Source organism: Acomys minous (assembly GCF_964271855.1).
Source record: "Acomys minous genome assembly, chromosome: 7".
NCBI classification, from domain to species: domain Eukaryota; kingdom Metazoa; phylum Chordata; class Mammalia; order Rodentia; family Muridae; genus Acomys; species Acomys minous.
Window position 1 is genome coordinate 106,214,228 of NC_140488.1, and position 18,869 is coordinate 106,233,096.

The following is an 18,869-nucleotide window of genomic DNA, read 5'->3' on the forward strand; positions in this document are numbered from 1 at the left end:
CCTCAGGATGTGATCCAAAGGGCGTTCTGCTGTCACTGACATCTGGTTCCCCATTTGAAACAGAAGACATGCCCTGAAAAACATGCATCTCTGAATTCATTCAAAGCTACCTAAAAGGAGGTGCTCCATCCATAGGTGTTCCCTGTGGAGACCTTTACTTTCCTTAGATGTTGGGGTGCTGCAATTATGCCCGAGGAATTCGTGCAGATGACCTTTCCATGCCCCTACCTGTGTGTGACATGTCACATACATAGGCCATGTAGTGAATGAGTATTCCATTTTTAAAAAAATTGAAGGTCTAAAGTTGTCAAAATTAAATAGATGAAAGGCCACTGTGTTCAGAAAGGAGTTCAAAGGGCTTTCAGTGCCTTGGTGCTGGTCAGGAGAGTGGAGCAGGGCGGGGGCTGAGAATAATGGTGCTCTCAGCAGAGAGGGAGTCCACTTTGTTTTATCTTGCTCCTGACGAATGTTCATCTGAGTCAGAGCACCAAGATATTATGATGAAATCTGGCTTCTCAGGGCTTGCATTATTCCAGGAAAGAGCTCAATCAATACATAAAACAGAAGAAAACCAACCAAACAAACAAACAAAAAATAAGCAAAAATGAAAAAGTCATGAAAGGAGGGACAATACACTCTTGTGTAAACCACTTGTATAAACATTCCTACTTGGCATACTGGCACAAGACAGGCCCTGTGCAGTTTAAGCACACACCCGTATTTTAAATTTGATAAGGTCAGTCTGGAGAGATACCTCAGTGCTTGAAAGTGTTTGATGTTTTCCCAGAAGATTCAAGTTTGGTTCCCTGAAATTACGTCAGGTGGCTTACAACCATGTGTAACTCCAGCTCCAGGGGATCCAATTTCCTGTCCTGACATCTGAGGGCATCTGCACATACATGGCATCTGTGACACACACAAACATAAAACCTAGAATTAAATGTGACTTAAATAACAGGGCCACAGAATAGCTACAAAATATTAATCTCCAACAGACATCTTTACCTGAACATTCATAGTATCACCGAACAGTTATAAAATGTTACATTCTCCTAGTGTTCTGGGTTTTAACCCCTTCTTGTCCTACTGCTTATGTCTGGATATCCACACTATCAAGTTCACATTCAAAAAGCAGAAAGCAACATTTTTTTCATGTTATAGAGCTCATCTTCTCTTCTTTTTCATTATAACCTGGAGTCAGTAGAGTAAGCAATAGCCTGAATATTGTGCTCTCTGGAAATTTCCACCACTAATGATACTTATTTATTTATTTATTTCTGTTTTTCAAGACAGGGTTTCTCAGTGTAGCCTTGGCTAGCCTGGACTCACTTTGTAGACCAGACTGGCCTCAAACTCACAGAGATCCTCCTGCCTCTGCCTCCTGAGTGCTGGGATTAAAGGTGTGTGCCACTATGCCTGGCAATGATATTTGTTTCTTTTTAATTCATACTCACTTAAACTTTCAAGACATAGACAGAATGCAACTTTATTGCATTTACCAGAATAGATCATGAATGGCCTCTGACCTAGTTCCTGATTGAGCCATTGTTCCTTCGAAAACATTGCGAGCCAAGCCTTTACTGGAGCCAAGCCTTTACTGTCTTCACTTTCATTTTCAATGTAATCTTCTGGGCTTTTACCAGAATGGACTGTTAAGATCTGATTATAGTACTCTGGAGTCTCACTGGCCCAGAGGTCCACACTCTTATAAATTCCCCTTCCAAACCCATTCTAAAAGCCTACGGGACACATGATCAGGTAGCCACAGCCATGACCCTACTCCTGGGTACCAATTTTTCCATATTTGTACTCATCTCATAGCTCTAACTAAATATGTAACCAGGAGACACTTAAGGGAGAATGGTTTGAAGATACAGTTCATCATGGCATGGAAAACATTTCAGCAAGTGACAGCAGAAATATATTGCAGATTGCGTTCTTAGATCTGAATAGACCAGGAAACAAAGAGGAAATCAGAAGTGGTGGCTTGCTATAAACCACTTCTTCCAGCTGAGCCACACCTCCCAAAGGTCTATAATGTCTCAAAACAATGATACAGGTCAGAGACTAAGTGTTCAAACACATGAACCTATATGGGACACATCACATCCAAATCATAGATGAATGGATGGATGGATGGATGAATGGATGGATGGATGGATGGATGGATAAATAGATAAATACACAGATAGACACACTTGCTATACAGTCCAAACCTGTGTCAAACTACATGACCCAGGTGGGCACTGAACTCACCATAATCTCCCTGCCTTATCTCCCAGAGTGGATTAGTAACAATTTGTAAACATTTAATCTGTTACTAAATCAGAGATCATGATTAAGGCCTAGAGAGATTTTAGAAAAACCCCAGACAGAAAAGTTAACTGACATCTCACAAATGACCTGGACCCATGAAACCTCTCCATGTTCAATGAGTTGTGTAGGTGTGGTCTTCAGCAATGGGCTTTGCTGTCAGTTTGCAGACAGGAGCGTATAATCTTGGCAATAGCCTGGGTTTTTTAAGGGATTCCCAATCAGCCCCTTTAGCCAACAAAACAATTAGGTGTAAGCTAAACCTGGTACTGGAAGCTTCATTTCATGACAATAGATGGCTAGCTGGGCCTTTGTCTCTCCCATCATTGTTTGGGGATTTCATTTAGATCTCCTTCATATATGTATATGTTTTAGGGACTTTCCACTCTATTAGGATTCTATACTACCCCTCAAATAGCTCTTAATTTTAGATGACTCTCCCTGCGTTCCCTTCTACAACTCCCTCACAAATCCACCTTCCCATGTGAACTTCCCTTTCCAGAATCTACTCCACCCATAACTATCTATTTCCCTTTCCTATTGAGATCTATCTGTTCCCTCTAGTTCCTTACCTTATACCTACCCTCTGTAGTCCTATGCATTGTAGCTTGATTATCATTTACTTCACAGCTAATATTCACATATAAGCAAATATATATCATATTTGTCTTTCTGAGAGTATGGTACATCCCTCAGGAAAAATTTTCTAGCTCCATCTATTTGCCTGCAAATTTCATGATGTCATTTTTTTCCCAGTGGCTGAGTAATACTCCACTGTATAAATGTGCTACATTTTCTTTATCTATTCATCTGTTGAGAAACATCTAGATTGTTTCCAGTTTCTGGCTATTATAAAGAGAGAAGCAATGAACATGTTTGAGCAAGTGTCCTTGTGGTGGGATGAAGAAGAATCCTTTGGGTATATGCCCAAGAATGAGATAGCTGGATCTTGAGGTAGATCAATTCCCATCTTCCTGAGAAACTGCCCCATTGATTAACATAGTGACTGTACAGGTTCGCACTCCCATCAGCAATGTATGAGTTTCTCTTACTCCTCATATTCACCAGCATGAGCTGTCATGTTCTCATTTCCCTGTCTTAAACATTCTCATGGGTGAGATGAAATCTCAAAGTAGCTTTCATTTGCATTTCCCTGATAGCTAAGGATGTTGAACATTTCTTCATTTCTCAGCCACCTGAGTTGCCTCTATTGAGAATTCTGTTTGCATCTGTACCTCACTTTAATTGGGCTATTTGTTTTCTTGATATCTAGTTTCTTGAGTTCTTTATGTATTTTGAATATTAACCCCCTGTCAGACGTGTATTTGGTAAAAATCTTTTCCTGCAGGCTGCTGTTTAGTCTGAATGACAGTGTCATTTGCTATGCAGAAGCTTCTCAGTTTCATTAGGTCCCATTTATTGTTAACTTTTAGTACCTGTGCTAATGGTGTTTTGTTCAGAAATTCTTTACGTGTGACAAGGAGTTAAAGGCTATTCCCTACTTTCTCCTCTATCAGGTTCTGTGTATCTGGTTTTATGTTGAAAGCTTTGATCCTTTTGGAGTTGAGTTTTGTGCAGGATGATAAGTATAGATCTATTTATATTTTTCTACAGGCAGCCATCCAGATTAACCAGCACCATTTGTTGAAGATGTTTTCTTTCTTTTTTTCCACAGTGTGCAGTTCTGGCTTTTTTTTTTTTTTATAAAAAAATCATATGTCTGTAGGTGTGTAGATTTACATCTGGGTCTTCAATTCAATTCCATTGATCAACATGTCTGGTTTTTGTTTTTTGTGTCTTGTTTTTGTTTTTTTTGACAATACCATGCTGTTTTTCTTAAAAATATAATATTGTTTATTTACCTTTGAAAACATTTCAGCATTCTAACATGCAAAAAATAACAGAATGCTGCAAATGGCCTTTAGGTACAGAGGATTATTGAACTTTCATGGATGCAGCAGTTCTTTCTACAGTTTCTTTAAAAACACTTTAAAATCTTAACTAAAGACAAAAATCCAAACACTTCTCATGCCAGATGACCCCACCCCTTTTCCCACAAGTAAGAATGCCAGAACAATATAAAAAACAAACAAACAAACAAGACAACTTGAAGCTAAATGGACGCCCACCGCAGTGTCAACAGGTCCATCCTCACAGTGCATGCCCTGAGCTACAGACCCCTCCAAAAAGCATCTTCCCCATACAGTCTCCATGCCAAACAAGAAACATCAAGAATCTATCTGGGTTGTTTTCTTCTCTTCACAAACTATAGATATGTACAATTGACAACTCAGGACTTCTATAGCCAATAGCCATGTAGTTAACACTGCCTACGAGTTGAAAACAAAATGCCAGAAACATCTTCACACACTTTGTCACACCAACAGCAAAGTGCACAGAGTGAGGATGACATGGGAGTACCTTTTCATTTTAAAAATGTTTGGAGCTATACAAAACTTTGATACAGTTTCAGGGCGCTCTGGTCACCCATGACCACTTCATATGATCATGTTTAAAATTTGTAATTAAACTTAACAAGGGCAATGGGTACAGTTCAAATAAGAGATGTGTCAATCACAGCTCCTTCCTATTCTAAGGTATTCGAAAGGAGATGGAGGTTTTATTATTCCTCCTCCTTCTCCTCTTTCTCCTCCTCCTCCTCTTCCTCCTCCTCCTCTTCCTCCTCCTCCTTCTCTTCTTCTTCCTGCTCCTCCTCCTCCCTGGAGCCATCAAACTTCCCTTTAGGCTTATAGTCAGCAAACTCCTTCTCATACTTCTCCTTCAGCATTGCTGCCTTTTCGCCGTCACTTAAGATATTCCACATCTCACCCAGCTTTTTGGCCTCCTCTCCAATAGAGATGCCAGGGTTTGTGGGTTTCATCTTGGGGAAGAATTCAGAGCAGAGTAAGAAAAATCCAGATGGAAGTCTTTTGAGGGCATTAGTGTCCTTTTTCTTCTTGCCTCTTTTAGCTAGTCCATAATCTTTCATTTCCCAATGATAGCGAACTTTGTCTGCCTTTGTCATTTCATCAAACTTCGATTTCTCTTTGCTGGACATCATCTTCCACCTCTCAGAGCACTTCATGGAAAACTACAAAAAATTGACTGGGCCCCTTGGGTTTTTTTCTTCTTCTTCTATTCTTCACTGCTTGTGTGCACGAAAAAGGCATAAGCAGACATCCTTCCCTTTGGTTTCTTGGGGTCACCTTTAGCCATCCTGCCTGTCTTGTTCGCTAGTCTCACCATGCTGTTTTTATTACTGTAACATGGTAATACAACTTGAAATCATGGATGATGAGACCACCAGCAGTTGTTCTCTTATTCAGGATTGTGTGTGTGTGTGTGTGTGTGTGTGTGTGTGTGTGTGTGTGTATACATACATACATACATACATACATACATACATACATACATACACTGGTTTTTTGTTTTGTTTTTAATATGAAGCTGAAAATTGTCCTTTCAAGATCTCTGAGGAATTCTGTCTGAATTTTGATGGGAATTGCATTGAATCTGTAGATTGCTTTTGGTAGGGTGGTCATTTTACTATATTAATCCTAATGATCAATGATTATGGGAGATCTTTCTGTCTTCTGATATCTTCTTCAATTTCTTTAAGGACCTGAAGTTCTTGACATACAGATCTTTCATTTGCTTAAGTAGAGTTACCCCAAGATATTTTATATTATTAGAGGCTATTTGTGCAGGATGTTGTTTCTCTGATTTCATTCTCAGCCCATTTATCATTTGTACACAGGAGGGCTACTGATTTTTGTGAGTTATTTTTTTTGTATCCAGCCAATTCATTGAAAGTGTTTATTAGCTGTAGGAGTTTCCTAGTGAAATTTTTTGGTTCACTTATGTACATTATCATGTCACCTGTAAATAAGGATAATTTGACTTCTTTTTAATTTGTAGCCCCTTGATCTCCTTTAGTTGACTTATTGCTTTAACTAGTACTCTAAGTACTATATTGAAGAGATATGGAGAGAGTGAACAGCCTTGGCTTGTTCCTCATTTTAGTGGAATTGATTTGAGTTTTTCTATATTTAATTTGATTGTGACTATAGGCTTTCTGTAAACTCACTTTATTTTGTTAAGATGTATTCCTTGTATTCCTAATCTCTGCAGAAATTTTATCATGAATGTGTGCTAGATTTTGTTAAAGGCCTATTCTGAAGCTAATGAGATGATCATGTATTTTTTCTTTCAGTTGGTTTATATAGTACATTACATTTATTGATTTATTTATGTTGAACCAACCAGCATCTCTGGGATAAAGCCTACCTGATTATGATGGATGATTCTTTTGACGTGTTCTTGGGTTCAGTTTGTGAGTATTTAAGTATCAATGTTTATAAGGGAAATTTGTTTGTAATTCTCATTCTTTGTTAGGTATTTATGGGGAAAGGGTATTAGGGTAACTGAGGCTTCATAAGATGAATTGGGCATTGTCCCTTCTGTTTCTCTGGAATAACTTTGGAAGTATTGAAATTAACTGTCCTTTAATCCCAGCACTTGGGAGGCAGAGGCAGGCAGATCACTGGGAGTTTGAGGCCAGTCTGGTCTACAAAGTGAGTCCAGGACAGCCAAGGCTACACAGAGAAACCCTGTCTGGAAAAAAAAAACCTCTTTGAAAGTCTGTAGAATTCTATGCTAAAACAATCTGAAAACAATATGGCATCCAGCCCTTATCTGCTTTTTTTTTTAGACTTTTAATGACTGCTGCTATTTTACTAGGGGTTGGTTATAGGTATGTTTAAATTGCTTATCTGATCTTGACTTTACTTTAGTAGGTGCTATTTATCAAGAAAATTATCCATTTCTTTTACAGTTTCCAAGTCAAAACAACTCTGAGATTCCATCTTACACCCATCAGCTATGAGATTCCATCTTACACCCATCTGAATGACTAAGATAAAAAACTCAAGTGACAGCACATGCTGGTGAGGATGTGGAGAAAGGGGACCACTCCTTCATTGCTGGTGAAAGTGCAAAATGGTACAACCACTTTGGAAATCAATCTGGCACTTTCTCAGAAAACTGGGAATAGGGCTACCTCAAGACCCAGCTATTCCACTCCTTGGAATATACCCAGAAGATGCTCCAGCACACAACAAGAACATTTGCTCAACCATGTTCATAGCAGCTTATTCATAATAGCCAGAAACTGGAAAAAGCCTAGATGTCCCTCAGTCAAAAAATGGATAAAGAAACTGTGGTATATTTACACTATGGAATACTATTCAGGTATTAAAAACAAAGAAATTAATAAAACAAAACAAAAACAAGGAAATCTTTAAATTTGCAGGCAAATGGATGGAACTAGAAATGAGCATCCTAAGTAAGGCAACCCAGAAAGACACGCATGGTATATACTCACTTATAAGTGAATATTAGGCCAACATGGATGTCCTCTGAGAGGCTCCACCTAGTGGGGGATCGGGACAGATGCCAGTTCTCAATGCTGGATTCTGGGTGCAGCATGGAGAGTGGTGTGGAAGAATAAGGGGATGGAAGGACCCAGAGGGTTCAGGAGCCCCACAAGGACATCATCAGGGCTGATGGATCTGGACCCAGGGGACCTGCACAAACTGTAGCACTAAACAAGTATAATGCATGCAGTAAACCTAGACCTCCTGTTCATATCTAGCCAAAGGACAGCTCATTCTCCACGGTTGTGGGGAAAATGGAGACTTCCTTTAACATGAACTCTGGTGCTCCCTATTTGACCACTTCCCCTTGGTGTGGAGGCCTGGTAGCACACAGAGGAAGGGGATGCAGGCGATCTGAATGAGTTCTGATAGGCTGTGGTCATATAGTGGTGGAGGAGGACACCTTCTGTCAGAGGTCTAGGGGAGGGGAATAGGGAGAAGAAGGGAGAGTGATAACAGGAAGATACAAGCGAGGGGATAACAACTGGGATGCAATCTGAATAAATTATAATAAATTAAAATTTTAACTTACTCATGCTAATGTTTATTAAGATTTGTAAGGCTGTGTATATTGGGTTAGTATACATATTTGATTTCTTGGTCTTTTTAGTGAGTTAGACTAGCAAAGCCTGTACCAAGAATAAACCCATCTAATGGGATTGATTGCTATTACTACCATTTTGTCATAGAAGGAAGTAGAACTGTATGAAAGGCTGTTTTGTCTGAAGAACTAGAATACACACAATGTGAAGCGAAAGGGAAAATGGTGAAGGATTAGATTTTAACCTAAAACAAATAAATATCTATCATGACCTCACCCTATTGTTGGATGAATAAATAGAGAAGCGATGGTCCATCTTGTATGCAGCATAGTTTGGAAGAATTTGGGGCAGAGAGGTGGCTCAGCTGGTAAAAGTGCTAGCCACAAAAGCCTGATGACCCAACTTTGATCCCCAGAGCCCATATAAAAAAGCAAAATGGGGTAATGAGCACGTGCAATCCCAACTTTCCTGCCATAAGAAGGGAAGCAGAAACACAATAGTCAGAAAGGTCATGGGTCAGCTAGCCTGGAGTACACAGCCTGTCAACAGCAACAATAAGGGTGATCCTGCCTTGGAAACAGGGTGAAAAAAAGAGCCTACTTCTAAAAGTGTGTACTGTGACTTCCACATTTCTGCTGTGGTCCATATGTGCTTCTCCCCCAATTAAAAATAATAATTTATGTACATACTCCCTCTTGAAGAATGAATTTGTAGCTATCTCCCACAGCAGTTATGTGTGACCCATTTCTTAAAGACTCCATTTCGAGTGTTCCAGACTGGGCAGCAAAGAAGATATTCTAAAGAGACACTTCAGCCTTCAGTCCATCACACTATTGAAACAATGAACCACAAACAAATGGGGATTTCCCCCAAGAATCTCATGCTGGGAGAAGAAAGGGGCTACAGCATGAAGGGGAACTTGTTCCTTAGAAAGAGATTGCACATAGTTTTAAAAGCTTGTTAGATGAATTCACAGGAGCTTAGATAATGATGGGTCAGTGGTGGGCAGTGCTCAGAAAGATTTGCCGTGCATATCCTTGGGCCTCTATTTTAATTTTAATTTGACTTCCAGACCTGGAAGATGGACCTGGAGGCTTGGCCATATCTCTTTGTCTCTATGGCCAATATGATAACCTTAAATAAATCTCCAGTTTCTGCTTTCTGCTTTAATTTGGCTCTTGTAATTAGCTTATTGAAGACAGCTGGCTGGACCTGACTGGAGGCACAAGTTGTGATTCCCTCCCTCTAGTATGATAACACAAGGAACATAGTATTTAAATGGACAAAGAAAGAAACTCTATATGGACAACCCTGACAAATGCTGCTTTTGTCCCAGAATCAAGGTCAACTTCAATAGTCAAAACTCTATGTTGAATTGGGGGGAGTTTGGTGAGCCACTGAAGTAGATGAAGAGGAAGGATTGCAGGAGCCAGAGAGGTCGAGGACACCTCAGGCGTCACTGAGATTGAAGTGACAAACACAAACCTTTATGTGTTGAGTTAGGCCCCCTGCATATATGTTATGGTTGTATAGCTTGGTATTTTTGTGGGACTTCTACCAGTGGGACTGAGGTGTCTCTGACTCTTTTGCCTGTTTTTAGGGTCTCTTTTCTCCTACTGGGTTGCCTCATTCAGCATTGATACGAGGTTATGTGCCCAGTCTTATTGTAACTACTTATGATATCGCAACAGAGGAGGAGTGGATCTGAGGGAGAGGGGAAGTGCTGGTGGTGGCGGCTGGGAGCAGTGAGGGAGGAGAAACCGCAGTTGGGATGTAATACACAAAATAATAAAATTTTTAAAATCTATATCAATATTACACACTCTTTAAGAAAAATGGTTTTTGTCTTTGTGTTTTTTCATTTATAGTCAAATCACTGAGATCATAGAAAACATTTAAAAAGCAGTGACTAGTCTGTAGAGCCTATATATATATATATATATATATATATATATATATATATATATATATATGTCATCTATCATCACAGAAATGCCACCATATAAACCAAGCAGACAGGTCTGGAAAGATGCTCAGTAGTTAAACTGCTTTTGCAGAATACCTGAGTTTGGTTCCCAGGACCCACACTGTGGCCCATAACCATTTGTAAAAATGGAGGCCAGGATCGTCATACCATACTTAAATAAGGCAAGTGGCTTAATTAAAACATTAACTAGAAGCAGAGAATCTTAACATGATAACTAAAACATTGGCATACATGAAAGAAAAGGAAAAATCACAGTTCAAATGAGATGCGATAATTAAATTGTCAAGAAAGATGTGAATTAGATTTTGCAATTGTCTGACAAACACTTGAGAGTAACCATCACAAACATGCTTCATTTAGCAATTACAAGCAATCTAGAAGCAGGCAAAATATGAAATCTCAGCAATACAATAGGTTTTATTTAAAAAGAAATTAATTAATGAAAAAACTTCAAGAAAAAATTTGAAACATTGCAATTTGGGCCCAAGAATAGAATTGAAATGACAGAGCACAGCTGAGGGCTGATCAATGCATTTAAGCCCAGTGTGAGCAAGGGAAAAATAGAGATTGAATAAGGAAGAGTGATGAAAAGTGCACATCAATGAACTGTGATAAGTCACTGGTGTATATTGTAAATCCCAGAGCAACTGCTGAGAAACTTTACAAAATGAAACACTTATTTTGAAGATGAAAAGTCAAAAAGGTTTCAAGTAAATCATAGAAAGACAAGAAAGGAAGAAACGATGGATTTAACACAGAAGAAACAAAGAACACTAATAAGTTTGTGGAATTAAATACCACCCAAGTAATAATTATAGCAATGTATATGAGCAAAATAATTTAAAAGTTCCCCCTGGCAATGGGCAAAGAAGTACCTTGTTAGTGGTGTTGTTCTTATATCAGTTAGGGGCAGTCCTTTGTTAATCCTAGCTTGATGCCTGGCTTGGTGGCCTAAGCTGTCTTATGCCTAGGACACATAAAAAACAAATGAAATCCAGGCAGTGCAGCACAGGGGGATGAGGACAGAGACCTGCTGTTAAGCCACGCCACACGGTGCAGAATGGGAAAGATGCCCACAGACCTGTTCTCTGCCTCATGGCAGGGGCTGAGGCAGGGCCAGACCGCAGACACACAGAGCCCCGCCTCCCAGCGCAGCTCAGGAGGAGAAAGACAAAGACTTGCAGACAGCCATGCCACCCACAGACCTGCCCTCTGGCCCACAGCCAGGTGGGCCATCTGCATTCGCTTGCTTGCCCGAGGATGTCACCCAGAGGTCCACCAGCTGCCCGCAGCAGGAGACACCACAATATGCGAGTACATGGGGGAGAAGGAGAAGTGGAGAAGCTGGAGCATTATCAAGAGAGATGGAACTGGAGATTTAAGGGTGGGGAGGAGTAGCCTGCTGGGATGGCCAACCCTACCTGGAGCCATGGTCCCAGCCTGAGCTGCTGTTGAGGGCCATGTCTGGGTGTTGAAGTCTGTGGCTCTCTCTTATTACCGTTAGAGAGAACAAGGGGATATCCGTAGTCCCGTGGATGTTCAGGGTCTGTGAAGAACTGGCCCCGCCCCTCACTGGTTGGAGCACTCAGGACTGCAGGAGAGTGGGCACTGCCTCCTTGTCTGCGTAGCACAGTAGAGGTGGCTCTGGTTGAAGGGATGCGGGTGGGCTAGCCCCGAGGGTGAGAACTCAGGAGAGCGACCCCTCCACACATCTACTGTGAGGTGGTGTGGGTGGGGAAGTGATGTCTTCCCCCCCCCTTTTCCCCCACACTACCTGCGGTAGTCTCGGTAGTCTCAAGAGTGGCCTCGAGGGCATGAGAGTAGGAGAGCTATCCTATCCCTTCCCTGACTGTAGCATTCTGGAGGGTGGGCCCTGCGCCTTGCCTGGGCAACGCAGTGAAGCTGGCCCTGATGGCGTGACACAGGGAGAGGTGGCCTAGCTTCTTGTAGGCTGCAGGACTTGGAAGACTGGGCCTTGGACCTTGAGTGGGCAGTACAGTGCAGCTGACTTTGGAGGTGTGGGTGCTGGTGAGTCAGCCCAGAGGCCATAACAGCAAGAGAGCTGACTCTGCCTTTGCCAGTGGCGGCATTGGGTGGCCTAGCTGAAGAAGTACTGGAAAGTTAGCCTTGATGGTGTTGATCAGGGAGAACAGGCATGCTGACCAGCTCAGGTACCAACCAGGCCCAGATCCAGGGTTCTGAGTTGGCCCACCCCCAAATCTATATTGTCTTCAAACTGTTGGGAAACTTAAAAGGGCCAGTCCAGCACTGATCCAAAGCTGCAGGATCTCCACAACACAGGGCAACAACAGGATAACTGGGAAGAGTCCCAGCGAGGATCCAATATTGATGGTGTCACAGAAGCCAGAGACTTCAAGCCAGAGCAATGACTCATCGCAATGAACATTTGAAGGTGAAGATGTGTGGACAGAGGGGTGTACTGTGGCACACACTGTAGCATGCTGCAGCTTCCACAATGAGATGCTTTTCTATGCTTTGGGTTTTTGCTATTGTTGGTGGTGGGTTTTTGTTTGTTTGTTTGGGTTTTTTTTCCCTTGGGGGAAGATTGTGGGAGTGAGGAGTGGATATGGGGGGGGGGGATGGGGAGATAAGTGGGACTGGGGTGGATGATGTGAAACTGAAAGAGAGATAAACCTGTTTTTGTTATGATCCCAAGTGTGGGATGGGGAACAGTCTTGTGAGAGAACAGGTGAGGTTAATCCACTAGAAGACCAATCACCTCATGTGGGAGCTTGATTGTTGCCACCTGAAAAGATCCGTGAACAGACTCTGGGAGGAGATACATAAATGAGCCCAGAACTGGAGGCGGGGCCTTTGGAGACTTGGGATACTTTTGACTGTTCATCGCTCTACTTCGAGATGCTCCTAGAGAGAACCGCTCAAGGGAAGACTTCGAGGCTCTGGCCCCTGCAGAGGTTCTGGGTTCTGGTTACTCTAGGTTCCAGCAGAAGAAATCCTGCTGATTGTGCCAGGAGAATCGCTCCCCGGAACTGATATCCTTAAGGTTTTGTTATTGTGTCCGTTAGTCCTCATTTCCTATTGTTTTGGTTAGTCAGGTTATAAGTGACGTATGCTCAGTTAATAAGTTCATAATAAAATATCTTTGTTAAGAAAATTGAGCCTACATGAAACTCACAGAGAATCAATAAAAAGTTAAAAAGTAAATAAAAACAATTTTAAAATAAGAAGTTAATTTATTTTTCAAAGGCTACCTACTGTTCTAGTTTTTTTAAAAAATATAATTCATTCATATTACATCTCAATGGTTATCCCCTCCCTTGTATCCTCCCATTCCTCCCTCCCTCCCATTTTCCCCCTACTCCCCTCTCCTATGACTGTGACTGAGGGGGACCTCCTCCCCCTGTATATGCTCATAGGGTATCAAGTCTCTTCTTGGTAGCCAATAAAAACAATTTAAAAGGCAGATATTGGTAAGCCCATTATAAAATATATCTTAACTTTATAGAATGAAATAAAAACAATGGGAAAATCATATGAACATTAATTACATTTTTTATTACATGTTATGTGGTCATGGTGCTTCTATTACAGTTTATTTATTTTTTAGGGAGCTGTGGCTGTGGGTGCACAGGTGTATGGAGATCAGAAGACACCTTGCGTAACTCTGCTCTCTCCTTCCACTGTGGGTTCTAGGGATGGAACTCAGGTGATTCAGGTTCTCACAGCAAATCCTTTCACTGGTTGAACCGTCTCTTTGGCCCTTCTTACATTTTATTTACTTTACTTATTCCGTGTGTGTGTGTGTGTGTGTGTGTGTGTGTGTGTGTGTGTGTGTGTGTGTGTTTGTCTGCATGACACTATTTGCATCTGACAATCAGAGGACAACTTGTAAGAATTAGTTCTCTCTTTCCACCATGTAGGTACTGGGCATCGAACTCAGGTTGCCAGACTTGGCAGCAGGCTCCTTTATCCCCTAAGCCATTTGATGAGCCTATGAATATTAATTTTGAAATCATAGAAAGCACATTTATATTTAACTGGACTTAGTTAGCTTTGTTTTGTTTTGTTTTTGTTTTGTTTTCGAAACAAGGTTTCTCTGTGTAGCTTTGGCTGTCCTGGACTTGCTTTGTAGACCAGGCTGGCCTTGAACTCCCAGAGATCCACCTGCCTCTGCCTCCAAGTGCTGGGATTAAAGGCGTGCACCACCATGCCTGGCTCAACCGCATTTAATTAAAAGGAAAACCACTAATGATATAACAAAAGTGTTATCAAAAATGAATCCATTTTGCAGAAAGATACAGGAGTTTTTCCTGGCTCCTCCCATTCACTCCTTCCAACCCAGGTGTCCCCTTGGTTCCATGAGCCCTCAGGTCTTGCCCAAGTCTCACTGGTTTGGTTACTGTATTTCTGTATAATTGGCTGTAGACAAGGATGAGTTCTTTGGAGATACTAATAATTTTATATAGTACAGTACATTATTGAGCATGGCTGCCTTTTGGGAGCACAGACAACTTTGATAGACTGTTTTGATAGTCAGTGGAAGGATCTCTACATCATTTAATAAGCAGCCAGTCATTTTGATACAGACCCAGAGCCTTCTCAGCAGCTGCAAAGGAAGTGAACAGTGGTAGTCACTACATTAGCAAACTTCAGGTGCCATGGACAGAGTAAGGAACACAGACAGTATTGAGGCATGGGTCAAAGTGATTGGGAACCTTCCAATGGACTGTGAATTAATGGTGGTTCTGGGCCCACCTGTCCAAGTAGTAGAATTTGGAAGCCAGAGGATAGGGAAGGAGCACTCGGGGGCCAGAAAGTATGAGGAAAGGACATGACAGAGGCAATTGGTAGCAGGGGATCCAAAATCTAAAGATCTGCTGCTGTCATTACCACTGAGGAACACTTGGTGTCACTGTCCAATCCATATCTCCCATCACTTAGACCTAGAGCTCAGCAAGCATGCTGTCAGGGGCATTCATTGCTCTTGTGGAGGAGCAGTGTCCAGTTGCCATCACCTACGTGGTGATTTATAGCCACACATGACTCCAATCCAAGGACATCTGACATCCTCTTCTAAACTCCACGGGCACTGGGCATACACGTGGTTCACACACATGCATGCAAGTCAAAACACTCACACACATGAAGTAAATAAATCTTACTTTGAAAATGTTAGGGAAGGCTTCAAGGACACTTTTTATTTGTTTTTTTTTTATTTTTGTCTTCTCAGGATCAAATTTACTCTAGTTCTTAAGGATGGATCATAAAGTGTAGTCAAGGCAACTAGAGGCAGAGAGAGAATATTTTTTTGATGGTATTAAGCAGAAAGCCATCTACAAGGGTGTCAGGAATAGAGAGAGAAAGATATTTGTTTCCATTTCAAATCCTCAAGGAGATATGAGAGATTGGAGCTCTCTATCCCAGGATCATAAACCAAGCAAAACACTGATTTCATTCCCCAATTCTTCATAGCTTACTCTCTCTCCAGCCAGTAATTGAACCTGTCACTATCACCGCCTGTCTCATGAGATTAAATTCCACAGTATTGCCATGCCAGCTTTCCGCTAAGAGCATAGCTGAGGGTTTTGCTTGTTCCTCCGTGGAACAAGGCCCTTTGCTAAGAGGCTCTAAAGCAAGGTCCTTAGCTATTAGATTGCTAGGTTCAGAGGAGCAGCTTGCTTGTATAAATGACTTTCTTTTTTTGTTTTGTTTTGATCATCATTTAGGCAAAAGGTGCAAATGAGTGGGTATTTTTTTTTCCTTTGGACTCCCACGCACAATTGAATGTCTTATTAAACCTGGGAAATTGAATCCATATCCCCAAGGAAAGGAATGCTGGCTGTAAATTAACAAGGAGGGCTTTAGAGTGGTAGGGGTATGACAAAGCAGGAGTGAGGAAGCATAAACATCGGAAAGTGGAGAGCAAAGAACTCCTGAGAGAAGGGGGAAAACATGGCCCCAGTGTAATAACTGTTTCTTGCTTCCCAGCAATGGGGCTCGGCTCTAAGCTCATTGCCCATCCCACTAAGCAAATAGAAATCATTCCGCTTGTTTCCCATCCTGTCAGTCCGTGTCACTGCTTGTGTCTCGAGCCCACTGAGATGGGCCCCGTACTTCACCCTGCCAGATGTTACCTCTGTACAACAAACATGAGCCCAGTGGTGCATGTCAGGATTAGCATGGAAAAACAGTGGATGCCCAGATGCTATGGATGACAATCAGTCTTCAGCCCACATTCATCCCTCCATCTGGGGCACCGAGGCAGAGGTGGTTCTATGAGGAATTGCCCATGGTTACTGTCAAATCTATGGAGAGAATGTTCTGTTCTAGAAACCGCTCAGTCAGGAAGTCCAGAAAGGCTATTTCATTAGGATGCCCCAGGTCACTCCTGCTAGGTACTGTAAACATTCAATTTGATGTTTTGCTCTCTAGCTGCTGCTTTCTATTTGCTTTTTTTTGCTTAGATGCCTCATGCAAGAGAAAGCACTCTGTCCACCTGGGACTCTCAATTGGGAACTCTGTTGGATATTATCACCTAATTAGATGATGCTATCTACTACTTGCTATTTGTTCTTTACCTTTTGCTTGTTACATGCTTAATGAACTTACTCTTTCAAAACCTAAAGTGCAACCACCATGGAGCCGTCTGCAGATCAGTGGTTTTCAACCTGTGGGTCGCGTCCCCCTCTACAAACCTCCATTCCCAAATACCATGTACATTAAAACTCATAACAGTAGCAAAATTACAGCTATGAAGTAGCAACAAAAATCAGTTTATGGTTGGGTCACCACATAAAGGAACTGTATTAAAGGGTCGCAACATTAGGAAGGCTGAAAAACACTGATGTAGATAGAATGGAATCCTAGCCTGTCTGTGGGAAGGTTTGGTTGTTGGATAAATTTGGCAGCAGGGTCTTTGAAAAGGTAGTTATGAGTGCTTTTGCAATGGGAACAAGGGCTCTAGGAATGATTTTATTGAGAGCAAATGTAATGCCCTTTGATAACTACTATTTCTGCTAATTATCTGGTTTCGGAGTTCTACGGATTTGACGTTCCAAAAGGCCCTCCTTACACTGATACAAAGGACCTTGCTTATAGAGGTGGTGAATTTGAATAAAAAACATTCACAGAAGCCTGTGTATGGAGCACTTGGTTCCCCAGCTGGTAGCACTGTTTGCAGAGGTTATAGAACTTCTGGGATGGAAAGCTCTGCTGGAGGAGTTACACTACTGGGGGAAGACCCTAAAAGGGTCCAACCTGGGCTCACTTCCAGTTTGATGCATTTGCTTCCTGTGTGTACAGCAGAGATGTGATTTCTCAGCTCCCTGCTCCTGTCCACTGGAACCATAAACTAAAATGGTCTTAAATTTCCTTTGGTCATTGCATTTTATCACAGCAACAGAAAGGTAACTAACATAATATGTAGTGTGTGTGTGTGTGTGTGTGTGTGTGTGTGTGTGTGTGTGTTGTGTAGTGTAGTGTACATGCTGGAAATAAACTAAAGGAAATCCATCAATGTAATTTAACCATCAATACCTGATTTGGTTATATTATAGAAGGATATCTTTGTGACTAGAGTGGTGGTTAAGCCATATGTTCATATTCTTGTCTGAATAACAGACCTCCACAAACAGTACATACAAATGGCAAACATTTACTCTGAGCATGCAATTTCAAAGTCAGGAATTCAGCAAGGACCCAACAGATGTGGTTTGTTCTCATCCCTTCTGTGACGTCAGTTGGAAAAGCCTATTTGTCTGAGGGTTGGGTCCACAGAAGGGGCATTCACTAACATCCCTGCAGGCAATATTGAGAGGTCTGATATTTGGAGTTTCAGGGTACCTCTGGTAGGCTGCACAGCAGTCCGGCTCCACAGTTGATGACTCAGGCTCCAAGGAGCACTTTTTGTAAACAAGGTGGATGTCACATCACTTTCTATGACCAACACACAGAACTCATGTTGAGTCACTTCCGCCATACTCTATTGATTAGGAGTTGAGTCATAAGCCTTTCAGATTCAAATGGGTAATTAAACTGGATCTCTTGGCGTGGGAGGTGACACCTTGCATAACAGCATGAGACATGAAAGATAGTGTTATGGACAGTTTCAGAAAATGCAGTCTTGTACTGTGGTTTTCAGGTACCTGGTTATGTATCATTCCGTTTCATTATACAGTAACCACACAAGTGGAGACATTGACATTGTTAATAGTTAACAAAGAGCTTATTGTGATTTCTGCACAATTGAAGTCATAATATAAAATATTTTCTTCCCAACTAATCTTTGGGAAACAGCAACAGCAGAGTAAATGCATACTGAAGGTCCAGAGGAAGTGTAATTTGCAGAAGGAATGCCTACATTCATACACACAGTCCAGAGTAGAGGCCTAGTTTGTGGACTTTAAGTATTTTTACTGCAGGGAATAGTGTGTCCAGAATTCTTATGTTTATAGCAACTTTCAGGCTTCAAATCCAGGCACAACAATGCCAGAAAGAAAAAACAGAAACTGCCTTTCTCAAATCTCTCTTTCTGAGAGGCAGGAGATCTTTTTCTACAGTCGGCTACAAATCTGAGTTCCAATTTTCTTTTTTCAAGCTTTAATAAAAATG

The 18,869-nt window shown here is 41.5% G+C and overlaps 1 pseudogene across 1 annotated transcript; it reads right to left on the reverse strand.

Moving 5' to 3' along the window:
• Positions 1-4,936: 4,936 nt before the first annotated feature.
• LOC311602040 (high mobility group protein B3-like) lies at positions 4,937-5,559 on the reverse strand (annotated as a pseudogene). The gene has a single exon. The product of its transcript is annotated as a high mobility group protein B3-like (transcript).
• Positions 5,560-18,869: the final 13,310 nt, after the last annotated feature.